Raw genomic sequence first — 18,910 nt, 5'->3', positions numbered from 1 at the left:
AGCTCTTCAGTTACATGCCAACAAAGTACTTGGTTAAAGGATGGAATATTTCACTGTCAAGACTTGAGTTGTGATAGCCGAACATGGTAGCTCATGCCTGTAATCTTAGCACTTGAGAGGCTGAGGCAAGAAGATTGCCAAGAGTTCGAGGTTTGCCTGGGCTACATAGTGAGTTCAAGGCCAGGTGAGACCCTGCCTGAAAAAATCAAAAAGAAAATTAAAAATTTAAAAAAGAGTATTGTAATCATTTCAGAAAGATGGCTGGGGCATCACTTTACAGGAGATACCCTTGGTCTATATTCTCATGAAATAGCATGTTCATTGTAGAAAGAGACAGTGATGAATATCTTAGAAAACGAAGGCTCAAATGGACTTCTGAAGTCTTCTAGGATAGTGACTTCCAAAATCAGGTGTATGTGTGTTAGCATCAATACTTTATTCTACAGATAATCTTAAGTGGAACATCAAGACACAAGGCAGATAAACAAGCTCTATGGTGTGAAATGAGTAACACACTTCCACTGTCACCACCTTGTCATCTCCTATACCCTGACCCCACCTTCATGTCCCACCCACAGCAAGATGTGCAGACCATCTGCAATTTCAGTTTCAGATCGTCACTAGCTCTGTTCAGCATACATTCAAGTTATTTACACAATTATAAATTGCACTACTTTCATCATTCAGCTACTGCTCTTTGCACATTTTCTGTATCTTATGTTTTTCATTGGTGTGTGTAATAGAATGAGAATGAATTCTTTGTTGTTGTTTTTTTTGGTACTGAGGATTGAACTCGGGTCTGTCTGCTTGTGAGGCAGGTGGCGGAACCACTGAGCTAAATCCCCAGCCTGAGAATACATTCTTGATGAATTCATTTAGAGTGAGTCAGTCTCAATAGATGTACTAAATTCTCACACATTTGAAAAAGTATCAGTTTGCTAGTACAAATGTCACAGGCTAGCTGGTTTAAATAACAGAAATTTATTGTCTCACAATTCTGGAGGCTGGAAGTCCAAGATCAAGAGGTCAGCAGGGTTAGTGTTTTCTGGGGCCTTTTTTCTTGGTCCTCTCCCTGTGTCTTCACGTGGTCTTCCCTCTGTGTGTCTGTCTGCACCTTACTCGCCTCTTCCCATAAGTGTCAGTCATACTGATTAGGACCCACCTGTATGGCCTCATCTTACTTTAATTCCTTCTTTGGAAGTGCTGTCTCCAAGCACAGCATCTCATTCAGAGATACTGGTGGTTAGGACTTAAACATATGGATGTTTTCGAGGGACCCAATTCAATCTTAATTTTGCCTTCTACTTGAATGCTATTATGATTTAATTTAGGAATTAAGAAGAACTAAGAATTAAGAAAAAAGAATTTTACAGTGTTCTAGCAATGCTGCAGATAATGGTTTTGATGCCAGTCTTATTCATGGTCCTTTATTAACTTAGTTTCTTTCCTCTGGAAAATTTTAGGATCTTTTCTTAAATTTCATGAAAATCTTCTCAGGGTCTTTAAAATTTATTTAGCTTGATAGAGCAGTCATTTTGACCTAATAACTTAAATTTTTTTTCAGTTTTGGAAAAGTAAACAATTTTTTCATTAATTTCTACCTCTGTTTAACTTCCGTAATTAGAACTTCTTGTCCTTTTATGTTTATTCAAGAATTCCTTAGCTTGATCTTACATTGAACTAATTTGAATGTTATCCAAGTCGCATATCTACTTATTTTCTGATAATTCCATTTATAATTGTTACAATACTTTTCATACAGCCTATCCTTGCTTTATGACATATCATCCTCAAACTCTCTGCAGATATTAAGTATACTAATTCAGGGGAAGTCTTCTTTTGTTTGCTCTGTTAATTTTGTTTCCTTGGATATCAGTTTTTGTTGTTATTGGAGTTTAGTGTTTCTCCCTCAAGGTGCTGTTTTTTTCACATATATTTGGGATTCTTGGTTGTGTGTCTATCATTATACGTGAGAATTCCTGTTTACCCCTTGGTGGATACCACTGTGCGAAAGGAGTTTCCCGCAGCAGTGGTGGTGGGGAGGGGTGGACAATGTGGCCTGGCCGTGTGCTGTGCTGGCTTGTCGTCTGGGCTGTATGTGGATGGGACCTCCCTCTCCCTCTGGATGTCACTGGCTCTCCCAGAAGTTTCCCAGGCTTTTCCACACCGTAGCCTGGCACACGGGAAAGTGAGGGAGGTACTGGCCTGAATCCATGTCTTAATCACCATCCTGGTGATGCCTGAGCCCCTAACCATGCAAGCCCACTGATCCCAGGTTTGCAATGTCCTCCCTTGGCACTGTGCTCAGCCGCACGTGTTCGGCTTTCTTTCCCTCGTAATCCACATCCTTCTGCTTTCTGAAAGTCATCAAAGTTTCTCTCTCTCTTTTTTTGTACAGAGGATGGAACTCATGACCTTGTGTTTGCGAGGCAGTCACTGTGCCGCTGAGCTAAATCCTCGGCCCTTCTCACTTTTTTTATGGGCAATCTTTTTTGTTGTCTTTGATTTACTTTCCAATCCTTGGTGTTATTTTAGATTTACATTCTATTAAACCTTTTTCTGGAGTCTCGTGATCTGCCTACAATCTCCAGGTTGCGCTGTCTAACACAGTAGGCAATAACCTCATGTGGCTACTTAAATTGAAATTATCTAACATGAAATAAGTTTGAAAATTTGGTCTCAATCTCAGTAGCCCCATTTCAAGTGCTTACTGGCCACATGTGCCCAGTATCTACATAGCCGGCAGTACAGAGGCGGAAGGCTCCATCATTACTGAAAGCTCTGTCTGGCTTCTTCACCTGAAAAATAAATCCCCAAGTCCTTTTTGGGGTCCAATGAGGCTTTGATAATATTAAGCATTTTTTCAACACGTAACACAATGCTCGCTTGATGCTAGCTGAGCGTTCATCCAGTGGTAAGTGAATGGTAATGGTAAGACTTGAACCCACGGTTTCTGCCTCACTCTTCTCCCAGAATAACTATAAACCAGCAAACCATTGAGAAGCACAGGTGTGAAGTGGAACAATGAGGGCCATCGGAAATCACATGCCATAAAACACTACCTTTATACCCCAAGTCAGAAAGAAAAGGGAACTAAATTGTGAATGGTATTGATTTAAACCTCACAATAGCTTTGTCAAGGAGGTATTATTATTCCCCCCATTGTATGAGTGAGGAATGAAATAAATGCAAGCTCATGAAAATGAAGGAAGCCCCCCAGTGGCCACATAGTTGAGTCTACAATGCGTTGGTGACAATGTTAGGACTGGAATCCACAGCTGCCTCTTCTTCATCCCCTAGAATAACTAAAACACATTAAGACATTGGGAAGCTCACATCACAAATGTGACAGGGAAATTCAAACCCCGATTTAACTCCAAAACCCTTCCACAAGTGTGGGCCCCAAATTTGTTTGCTCTTGGTCCCCTCAGTAAGCATTTTGAGCAATACTTGCATGGGTGTGCACACACATACAATGTTTAGATGTGTACACATATATTTTTTCTTGTAAATTATAAATACATTTCCATAATAATATTTACTTTAGAATCATACTCAGAACTTCGCACTAAAATGATAAAATAAATATAATTACAATTCTTATTCTCATACCCTATTATTTCATGTCTTCTTTAGGTTGCTGCCTGCCCCTATTCCAACTTTGGAAACCACTGTTCCAAGTATACCACACAAAAGGAGGAATATTTTATAGAGCTTGCAGGCCCAGGAATCTCAGCTTCCATCTGCTCATCCAAACCAGTCTGAAAAGAAACATAATTGGACCATAATGAATTCAATGTCAGCCACATTCTTGGAGTAACTAGAGCTTTTCACTGTTTCTATGCACCAGTGGGCTGACATTTGTCATTGGTTCTTATTTCAAAGAGAATCACCTCTAACCTACCGTCCAAAGGTTATTCCTGATCATGTGCCCCGTCTCTGAAAGGCACAGAAACGGACAAAGCAACACATAAGTGCCTCGAGATGTTTCTTTTTTTCAAGAAATAAAATGTTGTCATCTTTACTGAAATAAAGTGAGACTTAATGAACATACAGCTCATTTATTCATATCATCTAGAGTTTTAAAGTTAATCTTGTTTTTATGGCCATACATGGTTTGCTGTGTGATAAAAGCATTCCTTACAATGTTTTTCAGCTCAACAGCACTATCTCATGTTTGATTCTCTCTTGGGTTTGTAATCTTTCTCCTTGCTGTTTCTCTGTCTCTTTACATCTGTCTCTCTCTTTCTCATGAGCAGAGGGAAGATTAGAGGTGTAATTATTCCCTTTTTACAGCTGAAGAACTTGGTCCAAATGATTAGATCCCACAGATAGTGAAAGGTGAAATTACTACTTGAGCCCAGCTTCTCTGCTCCAGAGCCAACACTTTAATGGTAATTTTCACTCCTCAGTGGCATTTTGAAAGAGGCAAGGAGGACACTGGTTCTGAACACCTGCATAGCAAAACACCAACTCGACTTCATCAGGCACTGGGGGATTCCCAGGGCGACTCATAAACAGTCCCTCAGGGTTAGGAGAGGCTGTTCCTACACTTACTACTCAGCCAGGACAGAGAAACTTGGAACAGCACAAGCCCCTGAAATGGGTATCACAGGCCAGCAAATGGACAAATGCCAATCAATTCACAGAGCTTGGAAGTAAATGGGCAGCACTGTCTTAGGAGATATTTCCATGGATTGAGTAGACTTTATAACCAGTCGGTAGCAGATATGAAATATCCTTTGCTTTTATTCCTGTAGCTCTTCTTGCCCTGGCTCAGATTTCTTGCTGGACTTTTTCAGAAGTGCCCCACCCAGTTTTTCCACACCAGTACCAAGGTGTCCTTTAAAACAGAGCTGGTGATGGTGGTCCCCCAGCCTGAAGACCCCAGTTGGCACCGGTTGCTGTGAGATCACATTCAAAGATTTGACATGGCATTCAAATTTCCTCATCTTATGCCAAATTAACTTTCCAACTTCTTCTCCCATCCCCCTCCTTTATCCTATCTTCCAGCCTCTTCAATCTAATCACTCTTCTCCCAAAATAACCAGTACTTTCATGCCTGTCTGCTTTGCTCATGTCCCATGCTCAGCCTGGAATGTCCTCCACCTCCTTCACCTCCTCCCTCTCATGGAATCTTTCTCATCCTTCAGTAAGCAGCTCTCAGGCACCTCTTCAGTGAGGGCCTCCACACCTACTGCTTTCCAGGTAGGAGGGACCACTCAGTCATGACCTGCACTGGGTCCTCCAAACATTCCGTTCGCATTTCTTATTGCAAGGAACTTTCACCAGTTCTTCACGGATCTTTTTGGCTCATTAGATGATGGACTACTTAAGGGCAAAGAGAATCTTATTCATCTGCAAGCCCTCAGTTTTGTCATCTGGTAGGCATTTAAAAATTTTTGCTCGAATTTATTCATGTAATCGAGTAATTTCGAAAGATCTTGAGAGAGCAAAATTTCTACCATTTCTTAAATAAGCAGAAAGAGATAAAGCACAAATTTGTTGAGAAAAATTCCTTGTTTAAGAGAATAGTTAATTCAACTACAATGCTAAACTAGGGACTGAACAGCTGGAAGTCTTTTATTGGCTTTACCAGAAAATTCGCACTGTGCCGATAGTGGAAATAACAATGGATACAATGGACAGTTATAGGTTTACAGTCTTAGCTTTGCTATTAACTAGTTGTGTACCCTTCCTATTTTCATTACTTGTAGAACGGTCATGCTAGACAAAATGACTTCTTAGGTGTCTTTTAATTCTTATTAAATTATAATTAAAATTCTTTTAATTTGATGATTTTATTTTCCAGTTAGGCAAAGTAAATGTGTTTTGAGTGTGAAAGGCCTTTTCTCCACCACAGCAGATATTCTCTATTGTCATAAAAACTTACATGACTTACTATGGTCCTATAGCATAAAATTTGAGTTTTAGTACAAGGTATCTTATGAAGCAAGAGCTCTTGATTAGGGGTAAAGCAGAACAAAAGTAAAGGCAGTCAACAAACAGAAACCTCCTTACTGCTAAACACCTGGGGTCTGTCCTTGTAAAGTTAGAAGGCCATGTATAAAGCGAAGTAAAGGACTTCAGAAAGATTCATGATCTATTGGATTCATTTATAGAGGAGAGAATACAATGGTCAGGATGCACCTGAAGATGGTTGAAGAAGGAGAAGATGCTTGGATGTTGAGTTTAAAACCCAGGCCCCTAAGGAAAGCAGTCTAGGAAATAACATAGGTCCCAAAAGAATTGGAATCTTCAAAGTAGTGTGTGTCACTGGCCCCTACTGGGTACTGTGGCAATTCCTCTTCATATAAGAAGAAACCCAAAAGCCCTCTCCACCAATACTTTCAAATGTTCTTGTTCCTGTTTCTTAAAAAATAGTTTTTTATTTTTCAGAGAAATTTTAAGTTCCAGCAAAGGTGAAGGAAATATACAGAGTTTTCATACATCCCCTGCCCTCAAAGGTACCCACCTCTCTCAGTATCTGTATTCACACCAGAGTGGTACATTACTTCCAGTCAATAAAGTTGACATTATCACCTGCAATCAATAATTTACATTAGCATTCACTCATGCTGTCGTTCATTCTATGGGTTTGGACAAATGTATAAGACTTGTGTCCACCATTTTAAAGTCGTGCAGCATGGCTTCACTGATATAAAAATCCTTTGTGCTCACTCCATTTGCCTGTTCATCCCCTCATTAACCACTGGCAACCACTGAACTTGTTTCTTTCTTTACAGTTTTGCCTTTCCCAGAACTTTGTCATATAGTTGGAATCATGTAGCATACAGGCTTTTCAGATTGGCTTTTTTTACTTAGTAGTGAGTATTTAAGGTTTCTCCAAGTCTTATGATGGCTCATTTCTTGTCAATTCTGAATAATGTTCCATTGTTGGGATGTGCAACAGATTATTCACCCATTCAATGACTGAAGGACATTTTGGTGTTTCCAAGTCTTGACAACTATAAATAAAGCTGCTATACACATTTATGTGCATATTTTTGTGTGGACATAAGTTTTCATGTGGACATAACTCACTGAGGTAAATACCAGAGGGCTCAATTGCTGGACCATATGGTAAGAGTATATTGTATTAGTTTTGTAAGAAACTGCCAAATTCTCTTCCAAATGGCTGCACCATTTTGCATTATTATCATCAATAAATGAAAGCTCCTGTTGCTGTATATCTTCATCAGCATTTGGTGCTGTCAGTGTTTAGATTTAGTCCATTCTAATTCATGTATAATGGGATCTCATTGTTTTAATTTGCGGTTTCCCAATAATGTATAAGACCATGCTCTTCATGTGCTCATTTGCTGTCTGTATATCTTTGATGAAGTGTCTCTTCAAGTCTTTTGTCTATTTTTCACTTGAGTTGTTTGTTTACTTATTGCTGAATTTTAAGTGAATGTATATTTTGGATAACAGTCTTTTATCAGAAATGGATTTTGCAAGTATCTTTCCTGAGTTTTTGGCTTGCCTTTTTATTCTCTTGATGGTGTCTTGCAGAACTCATGTAGTTTCTCTTGCAGAACACTGCAAAGCTGCTCTTTCTGTTTTTAGTAAAGCTACTTAAGCAAATTTCTTCTTTTAAATTGCTTTGGCAAAAATCTCACCTAAAGATTTCTTTCTAGTCTATAGAAATAAGCTTTGTTTTATTTGTATTTCTTTAAGTTAGTAGGAATAGAAGTTTTTAAAAATGACTTGTGATCAAACTTAAGTTATAACTGGAATGCATTTCAAGTATTCATTGAGGAGATATCTTGGGGGCAACAAACTAACCCTATTTCTGAAATCTATTTTTGCTACCAGTATGTATGAGATCATAAACCAAAATATTTCAACTAACTCAAAAATTTCTTTTTTGTTGTTGTTTTGTGTTTCTCTCTTTTTTTTCTTGGAAGTACTTGAAACTGATCCCTGGAGCTTTGCATTGAGTCAAATCGCCAGCACTTTTGTTTTGTTTTTATTGTGAGACAGGGTCTTGGTAATTCACTGAGTTGCCCAGGTTGGGGTTGAACTTATGACCTTCCTACCTCACCCTTCCAGACTGCCAGGATTATAGGCATGTGCCACCATGCCTGGCTAAAATTTATTTCTTACTGGGTAGACATACCATGTGGCAATGTCTATCAACTGGACGGTAGACAAAGTAGATGGTCAGAGGCTGCATGAATGTGGTATGATTTCCTACACTTGATCTTAGCCAAAAGGCAGAGAAGTGGTGAGGTATGATTTCCTAAGATTAACTGGAACATAAGCTAGGTCTCCTGTTTCCTAGAATGTGGGAAGATTTTACCTCATAAGCATTTGAGAGAAAGTAGTCAGGGTAACAAGGAGCTATAGTCACAGGATAAAATAGTCCTAGAAAGGAAATAAATATATGGTGTGACTACTGGAATTTTATAGCTGTGGATCCTTTGTAGATGTTGAGATAAGGTGCGGGGAAATGGGTGAGTTATTGATTTGTTGAATGAAGTTTCAAGTCTATGAATTTCCTCTAGTGAGCTTCCCCGCAATGCTAGAATTTGAAAGTGCTTTACAAACTCTCAGAGGCCATGGAGTCAGTAGAGGTAGACCACAAAACTTGTTGGCCATGGGACTCTGTAATTTTTCCAGTCTGCAAAGAAATACTGCATTATGCACACTTTGCCAGATGGGTGAAGGCAGAAATTATTGATTTCAATTAAAAATACCTTTCCTAGGCCGGAAATTTAGCTCAGTGGTTCCACCGCCTGCCTCGAAAGCTCAAGGACCTGAGTTCGATCCCCGGCACCAAAAAACAAAACAGAACAACAACAACAACAACAAAAATACCTTTCCTAATAGAGTCTAAGCTAGTTGATAATTAAATATCAGGTTCTGTTGTGGTGATTGGGAAGAAAATGAAGATTGTATCCTTGGAAGTGAAAATCTTAAATGCATGCCATGTGAAAAATGGCCCAAGGATCCAGACACATACACTCAGAGAAAAATTGATTGGTGATGGTGGGAAGATGAAAAGTTATAGAAAACCTTCAAATATCTGATAAACTCTCAAAACTAAGACCAGTGAAGGTAGACATGGTAGATAGGCTGGTATGGTTTCAATGCAAAAGAAAATCTTTGAGCTGTCTAGTCAGGTGGTTATCCTTTTCCACTTTACGGCAATGATAGAAAATTAAATAGTTTTTCCTATCCACTGTAAAAAAGGTAATTCACTGGCTTTCACCTGCCTGAAGGCTGAGATGTTTAATGTCGTGGTAACCTATAGCTTATTTCCAGTATAGTGACTGGGAAGCTGTGCATGACTTACATCAGTCGTCTTCAAAAACAGTACATTGCTTACCACAGGACATCTTCAAGTAGTCTAGCAGCTGGGAACAATGGTGCTCACCTGTAGTTCCAACTACTCTGGAGGAGGAGGCAGAAGGATCATAAGTTTAAGACCAGCCTGGACAACTTAGTGAAACCCTGACTCAATATAAAAAGATCTGGGGCTGTAGCCCAGTGGTAGGCACTTGCCTAGAATGTGTGAGCCTCTGGGTTCAATCTCCAGGACCAGAAAAAGAAAAGAGTCTGGAGACAACATGTATTCCGTGTTATAATGGTAATTTTAAAAATAGTTTTACATGAAGAATATAAACATTATGTACCACAAGCATGTGAAAAAAAAGGAAAGAGATCAAGGGGGGAAGCAAGAAAAGAGGCAATGAAAAGAGGAATTAAAATGTACTGTGTACATGTACCAGCTCCACACAAAGACCGTAAATGTTATGTACAGCAAACCTGTACTAGTGAATAAATATAAAAATAAATAATTTTAACCATATGTACATTTTGTTGTACATTTTATAAGTTGAAGCACATGCATAGACTCACATAATTACCACCACAGTCACAATAGGCAACAGTTCCACTCCCACCACAAAATTCTTTGTGTTGTCCCTTTAGGGTTACATCCACTCCCATTCCTAACCTCGGGCAACCTCTGATCTGTTCTCTATCCCTGCAGTTTTGCCTTTCCCAGGGTGTCGTATACATAGGATCCCACAACTCTTTGAACCAGATTTCTTTCGCTTAGCATAGTTTTCATTCATTCATATTATTGACTCATCCACAGTGCATTCCTTTTTATAGCTCAGTATTATTTGATTGTATGACTCTACCACAGTGTCCATTCTCTCACCAGTTGAAAAATACTTGGGCGAACTTCTGGCTGGCTTCCATTCCAGCACTTAAGGAGCCTGAAAGTTGTTACCCTATCCTAACCATGAGGGAGAAAGTTGAACAAATTGAAATTAACAACTCTTCTCAGAAGCAATCAAGAGTTGAGACCACAGGATAAACTGCTTCTGTAAAATTGGAAAAATAGGTAGGTGGATTCCAAAAGCCACAATTTAATGGAGCAAAAAACCATGAGTAGAAATATACTAGTATTGAGTTAATGTAATTATAATATGTCATGTTTGGCTTTCAACAAAAATTTACAAGGCATAATAATAGACACTTCAAAAAAATGCCAAAATCAAAAACAGTTTGGAAAAAACAAACAAACAACAAAAAACTGAAGAGACAGAGCAAGCATCAGAAGCAGACTCAAATACAGCAGGGATTTTGGAATTATTAGACAAGAAATTTAAAATAACTATGATTCATATGCCAAGGGCTCTAGAAGTATAAGTAGACAATATACAAGAATAGATGGATAGTGTAAACAGAGAAGAAAATTCTAAGAATAAAAATTGTTTTAAAATTAAAAACTCACTGTAATACAAATGAAGAATATCTTGGATGGGCCCATTGTTGGGCTGCACACAAATGAGGAAAGCATCAATAAGCTTGAAGATATGTCCAGAGAAATTTTCCAAATGAAAAGCAAAGAGAAACAAGCTAAAAGAAAATGAAACACAAAATCCCCGAGAACTATGCAACAACTACAAAAGGTGTAAAGACACGTGAAAATACTGAGAGAAGGAGAGAGAAAATAAAATAAGAAATATTTGAAACAATAATGACTCAAAATTTTCCAATAATTAATGTCATAAATAAAACAAAAGATACAGAAAGCTCAGAGAACACAAAGAAGGACAGGTGAATTATTATTTGATTTGTTTTGAGTTTGGGAAAACCATAAGTAGGCCATAAATATTAATACCAAAAGTTTTCCTTTTTAACATGACTATTTTTTCAAAGACAAATACCTGGATAGAACTTCTGAGTAATGTGATAAGTCCACATTCAACTTTGTATGAAACTGCTAAGTAATTTGCCAAAGTCCCCGGGCCTTCCCAGCAGTAAGTGTGAAAGTTCCAGTTACCCTTTATCCTTACTGATGTTTGGAACAGCTAATTTTTTGTTTATTTTGTAAGTTTTAGCCATTGTGATAATTGTGTAATTGTAGTTAGTGTTTTTTAAAACGCACTTCTCTAGTGAATACTAATGTTGAGCATCTTTTCATCTACTTATTTGCCATCATATATCATCTTTGGTAAGATGACTATTCAAATATTTGGCACATTTAAAATATTACCTTACTTTCTTATTGTTAAATTTTGATAAATATGTGATTTGCAAATTTTTTTGCCCAGTTTGTGACTGGTATTTTCACTTTTTTAAACAGTGCCTTTTATCAGTATAAGATTTTCATATTGATGAAGTCTAATTTTACCATTATTGTTTTTCAGGGATCATGCTTTTGGGGTTGTACATAACATTTTTTGCCTAATCCAAAGTAGAAAAGATTTTTCTCTTGTGTGGGCTTCCAAATGTTTGATAGGCTTACCTTTTATAGTTATGCACATTATTCATGTTGAGTTTATTTTTATGTAAGGTGTGAGACGTAGGTTGAAGTTCGTGTGTGTGTGTGTGTGTGTGTGTGTATGCGCGTGTGTGTGTGCGTGGATGTCTGACTGACCTAGCACTATCTTATGAAAAGACCATCCTTTCTCCATGGATGTGCCTTTTACTTTTGGAAAGATAATTAATTGGCAATATTTGTGAGAATCTATTTCTTGACTCTGCTCCATTCTATTAACACGGGTTCCTATTAGAATCTCTGGAGAATGCTCATTTTTGTTTGTGCTACTGAACCAGTATATTTCTTTTTATTTCAGATTTCATATATTTAAGGTCTAATATTTTCATTGTGTTGTTTTTATCATTTCTACTATTCTGATGAGAACTTCTATGACTCCATTCATTTCAAGAGTTTTCACCCTAACTTCATGGAAATGATCATAATAGTCATTTTATAATTTTTTATAATTTCAGCACCTAGATCATCTTCAGTTTGGCATGTTGACTATCTTTTCCCTTGAGAATTGGGCAGATTTTCCTTTTTTGCTATTGTTTACTTTTTGTAAGTCAAATCATTTTAGATAGCATACTAGAATTTTGAATATTATGTTGTGAGAGTTTGGATCTTGTTAAAATCCTCTAGAGAATGTTAATTTTTATTTGTTTATTTCATCAAGCAATCCACTTTGCTAGGTTCATACTACAAGTTTTGTCTTGTTTCAGGAGGTGGTGTTTCCAACACCAAAGCCAAGACATAGAGAAGAAAAGAAAAACCCAGTAAATTCACTTCCATACCAGTTGTTCTTTCAGATAGTTGCTTGTGTATTCTGATCAGATGTTTAATTATCATCAGTGGAAGAAATGGCATGTAACAGACTTACTCTGTCCTGACTAGCACCAGAAGTTCTGTAATGACCATTTAAATGCTGGATGAAGATTCTCCAAGGTTTATTACTCAAATCTAGCAACATCAGAATTACCTGGGAATCTTTAAGAAATACAGATTCAAAAACCCTACTTTGTATGCATGTCTAGGAATAGGAGCCCAAGAATCTGTAGAAGATGACTTTTGTATGTTTCTGATACAGCCAACCTGGAAGTGGTTCAGGGCCCAAAGTTAGGGTTGAAGTGGGAAGTTTGTGAACCCTTGGATAAGATGATCTCCAAGGTCTTTTCCAACCTGATATCCTGAGACTATATTATTCAGAATATTACATTTAAAGAGCTTCTTGTTAACAAGGCGCCAGTCTATTTACTTCCCTCCTATTTCCAAGTGAAGATCTAAGTTTTATAAGTCACCTCAAAAAAGAAAAAACTTGTAGAGGGGATAAAAAACATAGAACTGATGAGCAAAGTCAAGATAGTAAAACCTACAGGAGAACAAACAGACCCCAAATCCGTAAGATTAGTTTCATGGAAGTAACAACTTTTTGCAATAATGCAGTAATAAATTCTAAATCTGCTTTATGTGGTGTTAGCTGAGAGGAATAACATGTTGCTGAAGTCTGAGGATTAGTGGTTTCATTAGAGCCTCCTTTTCTCCCTAGAGTCAGCTTTTCCCATATATTTGACAAAATGCTTTTCGTTGGGTGCAGTTTCTGCTTACACGCTCTGAATCACTAGTGAGTTTAAATTTGCTTTTCCTAAAAATGTATTTTTGAGGGACTTCAGAAATTATCTCAAGATCACTTTTATGATAATAGAGGAGGAATACAGCTCTGAGTAGTGAAGTGCTTTATTTTAAGGAATCAGAGCTGGGACTAGAAGCCAGACTTTAGCTCTGATATTATGGTTTGAATCTATCATGTCCCCCAAATGCCATGTGCCAAAGGATTGGTATCCAGCTAATGAGCTTTGGGGAAGGTCACTGGATCACGAGGGTTCTAACTTCATCTGTGGATTAATCAGTGATAAATCTGTTGAATTCAGTTTGATGAGATTACTGGGGAGTAGTAGAAACTAAGTGCCATTTAGTTGGAGGAAGTACATCACTGGGGCATGCCCTGGGAGGATGTAACTCACCCCTAACCCCTTTCTCTTGCATTGTCTGCCTGCCTTTTGGCCATCGTGAGGTGTGCTTTCCTCTACCACGCCCTTCCGCTGTGATGATTCTGCCTTGCCACAGGTTTAAAAGCAATGGAGCCAGGGGCCGGGGATTTAGCTCAGTGGTTTCACTGCCTGCTGCGCAAGCACAAGGACCTGAGTTCTATCCCCGGTACCAAAAAAAAAAAAAAAAAAAAAAAGCAATGGAGCCAGCCAATCATGAACAGAAACTTCTGAAACTGTGAGCCGAAACAAACCTTTCCTCCTCTAAGCTGTTTTCCTGGGGTATTTTGTCAAGGGAACAAAACTGACACATAAGCCGTGCATTTTCTACCTCACTGAACTGAGCCAAGTGAGATCTCACCTGTGGAATCTCCTGGCATAGTAACTGAGCTGGGTCAGAGTAGTGCAAAGGGCAGTGGCTGAGCTCCATGCATCCATGCAAAGGACGGTTGGACCTAAGAATGTTCAGCTCCGGATTTGCAGCTTGGAAAGTACTGGAAACTAAAACGATCCACAGCTTTCAAAGTGCCAAGCTGCCGGCACATCCTGTTTTCTGGCCACTGGGAAGTAGATGGCCCATGGCTGTCTGTTGGCCTCTTCCTCTGTTTCTTCTCAAAAGCGCCATACAGTATCATAGTCAGTGTTTCTCAGGAAGCAGAACCACCAGTGAGTTGTGGAGTAAGTGCTTTCTTATAGGAATTAGACCACCTTAGGCAGTTGCAGGAGGAGCTGGGAAAGTGAAGTTTGAAAAGGCAAGTTGGAGGATCCTGAGTCACAGATCAGCCAATCTAAGAAGCCAAGCATGTCCCACCTCCAAAAAGGAGCTGGTGGTAGAGAAATGATAGACAAGAGCCACTGCTCATCAGCAGAACCTGAGAAGAAGGACACTAAGTGGAGGACAGCAACAGCCAGCTGGAGCCTGTGGCTCTTTGTGATTGTCACCGCATCACATTGTAATGACCTTCAGACAGAAATGACAGCTGCCTCATTTCTCCTTCCAATATCTTGTGCAAACTCTTCTTTGGGCCAGCTCAAAATCACAACCATAACATAAAAATGGTTTTGTGAAATGTTGTTCTGGCTTAAGCAACTTGCTACTTACAGGTGTGGAGCCTGAAATAGCAATAGGTGTGGTGTCACGCCTTGGGATTAGTTCTGCTAAACGCTGTTTGCATTTGTCCTGAGCAAATCTGGAGTCAGCCTGTTTCCCCACAATCTGAAATGTGTCACAGCTCTGGGATGACGGGGCTCTGGAATGTGACATGGTGAGATCAGAGCAGACTTGGTAGCTGGCCCTTACATCCTGGCCCCCTGCATACTTGCCTGTGGGGCTGACACATCTGAGACATGTTCCTCTGTGTGTGTGTGTGTGTGCGCGCACACGCGCATGCACGTGCACTGGGGATTGAACTCAGGGCCTTCACACTGAGCAATATCCCCTTTTTAATTAAAAAAAATTTTTTTTTTGTACCAGGGATTGAACTCGGATCCTTGAGCTTGTGCAGTAGGCGATGAAACCACTCACCTAAATCCCTGGCCCTAACTTTTTAAATTTTGAGACAGGATCTTGCTGAGTTGCTAAATTGCCCCAGCTGGACTCAGACTTACAATCCTCCTGGCTCAGCCTCCCAGAATGCTAGGATTTCACCACTCCTGGCTTGAGATAAATTTCTTAAGCTTTCTAAAATCAGCTTCCTCAAAATAGGGCTTATAATAACTATCTCATACTATTGTTTTAAAGTTGGTATAATAGTAGATGCTCAAAAAAATTATTTCTTATACCTTCTAAGTCCCACTATTTCCCCTAGAACATCTAGGACATATTCTATTTCCTCTGCCTAGGGACACCCTTATGGCTAAGTACTAGATTTTGGTAATGAATATAGGATATAAATTATACTGACTATTCCTGGTATTCCACTATGGGTCACAGATTTCCAGTATCAACAAACTTTAGGTTGTGTGGCCAAAAAACACCAATTGCCACTGGGAACACCTGAATTTATGGCCCTGTCCCCATGGACATGGAGGAGAATGGGTCTCTCCTTGAGTGGTTGGTCAGGAATATACTGACTTGGAATGGTTTATAAAAGGGTTTTGGTGGCATGAGCTCCCCTGGAATTTTTCAGCTTCTCTGGGTCAGAAGATAGATAGATGTTAGTCATGAGGGTCGTGGAACAAGACAATAGAAGCTGATATCAAAGTTGGAGATCACGAATCACACAGAATAGAACCTGCTAAGCATAATATGATGGACCATTTATTTTATGAGAATTTAGGCCTACACATTTAACAGCCCCAGAAAGCATTACTGTATCACAGGTGGCCTAAGGTGTGTGGGCTCAATTTGAGTTTAACAAAACTAGAGTTCATGAATTTCTGAAACATGAAGGAAGGTTAAATTATATTTAAAAGTATTCTGTTTAGGAATTGAGGAGCTATATCATTTTTGAAAGATTTAATCCACAGTAACTGAAATAAAAATGTTTGCATTTAGGATATACTTCTAGAATATTCTCACATAAAGGATTTTTTATCAGTACATGCTTGCAGTACGCAGTGCTTACACTCTTTGTGTGGAGTTGGTACATGCACAGAGCACATCTTCATTCCTCTTTTCATCCCCTATCCTGCCCTCTCTCCACCTCTCTATTCCCTTCCCATTTGAGAAAGACCTGTCTTCCTATTATCCATCTTTTATTTTGTACTAGGTTTCTCACATAAGACAAATCATGTGATATTTAAGCTCATGTGTCTGATTTGTTTCACTTGTCATGGTCTCAAGGTGCATCCATTTTCCTACAAATGACTCAAGTAGGATGGTAGACATTGTTTTGTACAGTACAGCACTAAGTGTGTATAAAACTTGAATAAATATTTTACAATGGAATTCAATATACAGATACATACTCCTCTACTTATGATAGAGTCATGTCATAAGTTGAAAATGCCCTAAGTTGAAATTGCATTTGGATTTTCCAAGCCAATGAACTACTTTAGCAACATGGTGTGCACTGTAGCACCAATGGTTTATTCTTGGTGTCCCGTCGCTGACTGGAGCTGCAGCTGGCTGCCATTGCTTAGCACCACATATCATTGGCCCAGAAAAGATCAAAATTCAGAATTTGTAGGCCAGTTTCTGCTGAATGCACCATAATAAAGTAGAAAAGTTGTAAGTAACCATTGAAATTCAGGGACCATCTGCATAGGGTCTCTCAAAAATGCCCTTGATGACTTAACTATTGGAGGATGCTGATAACACATTTCCAACCTATGTTTTTCTACAATATGTTGACAGTCATGGCAAGTTGTCATTTAGCCACTGATCCCATTACGCAAGTCATTAACTGGAGTTTACTCAAGTGGGGAGTGAGATGTAAAACCACTTCTTCAAAAGTCGATTAAGAGATTAATACTCTTTTCCAGCTTGAAATAATGACACATTTCCTTTGAGTTTATCTTTTATTTTAAGCTCTCAAGGTTTGAAAACTACAGTCAGTGATACATACTGTAAAGAATCTGTAGTCAACTCACACTTTTATATAATTAATAGGATTGCTCAGACAGCTTATCTGCTCAAGTTCTGAAAATCTCTTTATCCTTTTTGCACAGAAACACTAATCACTTGAAGAGGACAAAGTTGAGGGAATTTGCTTTAAAGACAGTTTTTTAAAACTTTTGGCATCAAAATCTGCGGCTCTAGTTTTCTGGATTTCTTCTACCTCTCATTTCAACTTTTTCCCTATAAGGTATTTAAAATAGCACTTCACATCAACTAGAACATAGGTGAGCTGCTTGCATTTTCTGGTGAGATAAACATTTCTGAGGGCCTTTTCCATTTGCTGTATTGCTGAATTTCAATGGGCCCAAGACACAAGGAGCTACCTGATCTAAACCTGAGAAGTTCAATTAAAAGGGAAGTCTCAGCTCTGGGTTTCCTGTTGTGATCTGGAAAGAATTCAAAACACACTTATTGGAAGGGGAGCAAAGGCTGAGAGAATCAGCATGTGGCTGAACCTCACATTTGGGTATGGGCTCTTGCCTCTGCAGTAATCCCGGCTACAGAAATAAAACACAGCAGAAACTGAATGTCAAGAATGCCGCTGCTAGGATAAAATGGAACATCAGATTCCAGAGAGGTGAGTGTAGGCAGTATGTCAAGTCCGCTTTTGATAGACACAGCCTGGGGCTCCAATTACAGTCCATGGGGCTCCATCCACTGTGGAAAGGGAATTTCCTTGAGGAAATAAGCAATTTAGGAAAAGAAATTGCGTGCTTGGCAGAAATTTTGTGACTATTATGTTACTACTTAGCATCTTTAAAGATGCTTCTAGCTATAAAAATGGGGAGCATGCTCTCAGTAAAGCCTTTGGGTTGCCATGTCCCGAGCATGTGTCATTCCATAAATGCCTGTAAAACCAGTGAACAATAACAGGACAGACAAGGAGAAGACAATTCTGAAAACTGGTGGGTTACGTGCTCGTGTTTGTTATCTATTGCTGCTTACCAGTATTATCACAACAGGATCTTCAAATAGTGCACATTTATTACCTCACAGTTCACAGGGGTCAGGACTTTGGACATGGCTTAGTTGGGCCCTCTGCTTAGCGTCTCAGAAGGTTGGAATCAAAGTGGCAGTCAAGGCTGTGATCTCATCTGAGGCTGGACCAGGGAAGGATCTGTTCTAAAATGACTCAGGTTGTTGGCAAAGTTCAGTCCCTTGAGGTTATAGGTAGGACTGAAGATTCAGTTTCTTGCTGGTTGTTGGCTGCAGGCTGTCTCAGCTCCAAAAGGCTGCCCACCAGTTCCTTGCCAGGTTGAGTTCCCTGACATGGATTCCTTTGATTCCTCAAAGCCAACAATGGACAAAGACTCCAGAGAGACAAGTACTACAATCTGATGTAATTATTCAACCACACACATAGCCACGCTCACCCTATTGTCTTTACTGTATCCTATTGGTTAGAAGCAAGCAACAGGTCCCTCCCACACAAAGGGAGGCCTTCACACAAGAATGTGAACACCAGGAGATGGGGATCAAGGGCGACATCAAAAATCTGGGAGTGGCAGAACTGGAAAG

This window comes from Heterocephalus glaber, unplaced genomic scaffold (assembly GCF_053883595.1).
Source record: "Heterocephalus glaber isolate CG9 unplaced genomic scaffold, H.glaber_assembly_v1.0 deba00001428, whole genome shotgun sequence".
In the NCBI taxonomy this organism is placed as follows: Eukaryota; Metazoa; Chordata; class Mammalia; order Rodentia; family Bathyergidae; genus Heterocephalus; species Heterocephalus glaber.
Note: the sequence above shows the minus strand (reverse complement) of the source record.